The sequence below is a fragment of the Silene latifolia genome, chromosome Y, assembly GCF_048544455.1.
Source record: "Silene latifolia isolate original U9 population chromosome Y, ASM4854445v1, whole genome shotgun sequence".
Taxonomy (NCBI): domain Eukaryota; kingdom Viridiplantae; phylum Streptophyta; class Magnoliopsida; order Caryophyllales; family Caryophyllaceae; genus Silene; species Silene latifolia.
In genome coordinates, this window is record NC_133538.1 from 348,280,083 (window position 1) to 348,285,544 (window position 5,462).

The 5,462-nt window shown below is 38.0% G+C and overlaps 1 non-coding gene across 1 annotated transcript; it reads left to right on the top strand.

Annotated features, from left to right (window-relative positions):
* Positions 1 to 1,607: 1,607 nt before the first annotated feature.
* Positions 1,608 to 1,715, top strand: LOC141634997 (small nucleolar RNA R71). Its single transcript, XR_012539709.1, has one exon. It is a non-coding gene; the product is annotated as a small nucleolar RNA R71 (small nucleolar RNA).
* The last annotated feature ends 3,747 nt before the right edge of the window (positions 1,716 to 5,462 follow it).

Genomic DNA, 5,462 nt, shown 5'->3' on the forward strand with positions numbered 1-5,462 from the left:
TCCATGCTTCACATTGATCACCGCTCCCGCAGTGTGCAAGAAAGGTCTTCCTAAGATAATAGGAATGTTGGAGTCTTCTTCCATGTTAACAATAACGAAATCCACCTGGATGAAGAATTTTCCAATTCTCACGGGAACATCTTCCCATACCTCTAAAGGTATCTTTGTTGATCTATCCGCCATTTGAAGCGTGATGTTGGTACATTTGAGTTCTCCCATTCCTAGCCTCTTGCTAACCGAATATGGCATGACACTAACACTTGTCCCAAGGTCACATAAAGCTTTGTTGATTGTAGTGTCACCCATAGTGCATGGAATGGGAAAACTTCCCGGATCCTTGAGTTTTGGAGGTGAACTCCCTTGAAAGATGGTACTACTCACCTTAGTGAAGGCAATAGTCTCAAGCTTCCGGATTTATTTCTTCTTCGTAAGGATGTCCTTCATCTACTTTGCATAGGCCGGAACGTGATTGATCAATTCCGTGAAAGGAATCGAGACTTCTAAATTCTTCACAATTTCCATGAATTTTCCAAGTTGGTAATCAAACTTAGGCTTAACTTGACGACTCGGGAATGGAAGTCTAATCACAATGGGCTCCTTCTCTTTAGCCTTTTTTTCACTTTTCTTTGAAACTTCTTGATTGGTGGGTTCTTCTTCCCTAGAGTTTTGTACAACTCTTTCCTTGTCACTAGTTTCCACAACTTCATCCTCAACTTGCTTCTTTGGTCCTTCATATCTCGTACCACTCCTCAAGTGAATGACACTAACCGTTTCGTGTCTTGGGGGATTACTTTGAGGTGGTAATTGCCCCTTTTGTCTTTAAGAGTTTGAAGATGCTAGTTGGGTCATTTGAGTTTCCAACATTTTTGTGTGGGCTAGGATATTGTTGATGGTGATGTCTTTTGCTTGGCTATCTTTTTGCATTTGAGTGAAAATTTCTTGTTGATTCTTTTGCATTTGGAGGACCGCTTTTTGAACATCAAAACCTTGGTCATTTTGTTGATTGTATGGAGTTTGATTTTGATAACCTTGGTTTTGGTTGTAAAAGGGTCTTTGATTTTGGTTTCTCATGGGAAGTGGGGTGTATGTTGGTTGAGGGTTTTGAACATTTTGGCTTTTGTATGAGAGATTTGGGTCGAATTTGGTGTTTTTATTGTAATAGTTGGAATAAGGGGTACCACTTTTGTATGCTTGAAAAACATTCACTTGCTCATTTGTTCCCCTACATTCACTTTGGTCATGTCCCAAAGTTCCACAATTCTCACATATCCCACTTGGGATTGATGAAGATGCCATCATGATGCTTTGGTGATTTCGAGGCTTCTTCAAGCTTAGTCATAGCCTTATCAAACTTCAAGTTGATGGTATCAATATGAGCACTAAGTTGAGCACCCAATTGAGTAATAGAGTCCACTTCATGTTTTCCTCCTCTACTAGCCTTGTGAGGTCTACTATATTGTGAATTATGGATTGCCATTTCCTCAATCTTGTTCCAAGTTTGATTATCGTCAACTTCGGTGAATATACCATTTGTTCCCATGTTGAGAATGTTTCTTGAGTCTTCATAAAGACCATTCCAAAATTGTTGTACCAAGAACCACTCGCTAAGTCCATGATGAGGACATGAGCGACAAATTCCCGTTGAATCGCTCCCAAGCTTCATACAAATATTCTTCGTCCCTTTGCTTAAAACCCGTAATTTGAGCTCTTAGCATGTTAGTCTTTTCTGGAGGGTAGAATTTTTTGTAGAAAGCTAGAGCCAACTTCTTCCAAGAGTCAATTTCAAGAGTATCCTTATCAAGGCTCTTCAACCATTGTTTCGCGGTGCCAATTAGATAAAAAGGAAATAAGACCCATCGAATTTGGTCTTGAGTCACTCTGGTTTGTGAAATTACATCACAATAGTCACAAAAAGTTTCCATGTGGGAATGACGGTCTTCACTAGGCCTCCCCCCAAATTGGCTTCTTTCGACTAATTGGATAAATGCGGATTTTGCAATGAAATTTCCGGTTAAGTGTTGTGGTGTGGGAGTTCCATTGGGTAGGTTCTCCTCGGTTGGTACGGAATGTGATGAAAACTTAGGCATTGTGGGTTGATTGTGTGATTGATTTTGTGTTGGGTTCTCCTCACCTTCTCTTGCAAAAGGGTTGATGAACTCAATAGTGTTTGGTTGAATGTCTACAACCTCACCAATACCTCTCCAAGTATTTCTAGCAAGTCTTCTATTGGTTGTCAAAGTCCTTTCAATTTCGTGATCAATGGGTAACAAGTTACCTTGTGATCTTCTAGACATGCAAAATATCAAACAACTCAAAAACAATTAGAACAAACCTTGAGGAGTTTTACTTCCCCAAGGCAAAGAAAGACACAACTAATAACAATCGAAGAAAATAAAATCAAGTTAACACCGTCCCCGGCAACGGCGCCATTTTTGGTCGGCCCGCTTTGAGCTTAGATTTCGGTTACTTGTCGTTAGGAGCACCTAGACTAAAACAATATTTATAACTTCACAAACAACTCTACCACTAGTAAAGAGGCAAGTAAAGGTCGGATCCCAAGGGACGGGTATTGATGTAGGATTTTCGATTGAAAGTAGTGGTGTTGAGGGGTGTCACAATTTGGGTTGAGATAAGAAGATCACTAAAATAAATAACAATTAAAGTAAACAAGCAAGATGACTAAAATGAGATGTAAACAATTGATTAAAAGCACTAGCGTGTCATGGGTTCATAGGGAATTCATGGAAATTGATCATACAAACATATTCTCAAATTATAAACAAGCAATTATTGTTGTGATAGGATCGAGTTGGTTTATATCTTACAATCCTAGGAAAGTTTGGGTCCCGGAGCCGAATCGATTAAATTGTACAACACCTACAAGTCGACTTAATCCTCCCTACTCAACTATAGGCATGGTCTAATGAGACTCGAGTTGGTTTACGTCTTACAAGTCTCATTGAAAAGGTAAGTGATGGGTAAAAAAATGCAAGGATTCATAGGCTCGTATTTCATCAAACATAACATGTGCATAAGTTGAGATCACAACAAGCAAGCAAATAAATCATGAAAACATATTAAATTAAACATGAATCATCCTCCATGTTGGTTTTCCCTAATTACCCATTAACCCTAGTTAAGGAAACTACTCACTCATTATCAAGTTTAACATGTTAACAAGGTTGTCAATCATATTAACAAAGCAAAACATGATGAATAAATGAAGATGATTAACAATAATTAAAAAGGGATTAAGAGAATTATACCTAATGATGATTCCAAAATAATAATGCAAAGAATAATAGAAGTACTTGATGATTGATGGAAGGTTGTCAATCTCCCAATATATCCAAATAATCTTCAATTACCAAAAATAAAAGATGAACAATAGAGAAATTAAGGAAATGAGATTTGTATTAATACTTGATTAGAAGTTGATTATAAGATTAAAGAGAGATTAGAATAATATAAACTACACTAAAGATTGAGAAGAAGAACATGATAATCTAATTAGACTAATGGGGTATTTATAGTGGGGATTAGGTGCACAAATTAGGTGCTTCTCTCAAGAAAAGATGTGGGTCTCCTTTAGCTAGCTAGTCTTCCAAAAATATGCGAATCTCGAATGAAGAAAGAAGAGGACGTGTTTCTCTGGAGTACAATCCGAGCGTCCAAGGGTCGGGACGAGCGGAATGGGGAGCTTCTGGACGGGCGGCCTGGTGGTTTGGACGAGCGTCATGGGGAGCTGCTGGACGGGCGTCCCGAGGGGTGAGACGAGCGGATCTCGGCTCAGCTTCCTTTTCTTCTTTTCTTCTTCCAACAATCCTCCGGGATTTTGTAGGGTATGCAAGGATCTTCTTCATCATTGCCCATCTACTACATTATGTACAAAGGCCATATAGTCTTGTCTTCTCTTTGATGCTTGGTCATTAGATTTGATCAATTTAGCTCTATTTTGCCATGAAAATGCAAGGTTTGCACTCCTCTCCTACCAAGGAAACAAAACCTCAAAGAATATGCAAAACAAAGGACTAAAGATAGTAAATGACCCAAATATGCACTAAAAAGCATAGAAACGAGGCTAATTCGGGGACTAAATATGCTTAAATATTGATCACATCAGTTTTCAAAAGTATAAGTCTCCTTCATGGAACGAAATTGCCCTTGTCGTGCACACAAGAGCGCTAACTTTCCAACTCAAAGACAAGTTCAAATACAAAATCAGTCACCGATAAGCGTAGGACAGGTTATTTGACGCCTTTAATAACGAGTCCTATCATCCCGTCGACATTAAAACCAAATGAAAACGGTAATCCACTAAAATTTTCCTTCACAAAAGCCAAAATAAAAATAAAAGTTTCATTTTTAAACTCAAAAAGGAGTCAAGTTCTTGAAACTATAACATTAAATTTTGATAGAGAATCATAAATAAACCAAAGTTAGTTATAAATCGAGCAAAATTAAAAGAAACTCGGGTTTAGCAATCAAAAATCATGATAAAGAAGTCTATACTCAAAGAGCAAATAGGGAACTAAATCAAATTTTCATTTTCAATCCATTAAAATAGGTAAAGTTTTGTAAAAGTAACATAAATTTTTAACAACAAACCAAAAATGGTAGCTTGAAAAGTTTAGAAATTGTACGAAATGAAAAGTAACTTAGACATCGCGATTACAAAGTACGCTAAAAGGATCCAAACTTAACCAACAAAAGAGCTATGACGAACTTCCTAGGGATAAGAGTCGAAGTAAGGTCAACAAGGATGTCAAAGATAGAATTTTATAAGCCTCTAGACTCTAATCCAAAGGGGAAGCGCAATGAAAAGAGTAGGATATGCATGAACGATAAAGCTTATGGTCAAGGAGAAGGGAAAGGTATAAGGGTGAGTTGAGAAAAACAAAATTACAAAAGGCATTCCAAGGGTAAGGCGGAAAGAAGGATACAAGAGGAACTCCCAAGGTAAAACAAAAAGGAGTTTAGAAGAAGGATGAGTATCACGGGATAAAAGTGAGGTAAGGTTGATAAAGAATAGAAAACACACCCGTAACGGTGTCGGGATAAATGGCGGCTCCGACTTGATTCTCGACATGAAATGGCTCTTCTTGGCTTGGCTTCCGGAGCATGAGGAGGAGGAGCAATCTTCTTTGCGGGGTAATCCTTGATGAGATATCCGGGCTTCTTGCAATGATAACACGTGAAGGGCCTATCATAGCATCCAATCCCTGGGTGATAAGCTTGACTACACTTGAAGCACTTGCGGGTCTCCTTAGGGTTGTCTTCCGACGGGGATGTTAAAATGTTGAATATTAAATTAAATTTTGTGGAGTCTCTTACACGTTACATGTTAAAATTTGATTTATTTTATTTATGCAATTTGGTATGTCGGACTTGGATGAGAAGTTATAAGCAAAAACAATCAAATAAAAGGTTGTCAAGTGATTAAATATTTGATTATATCCTTA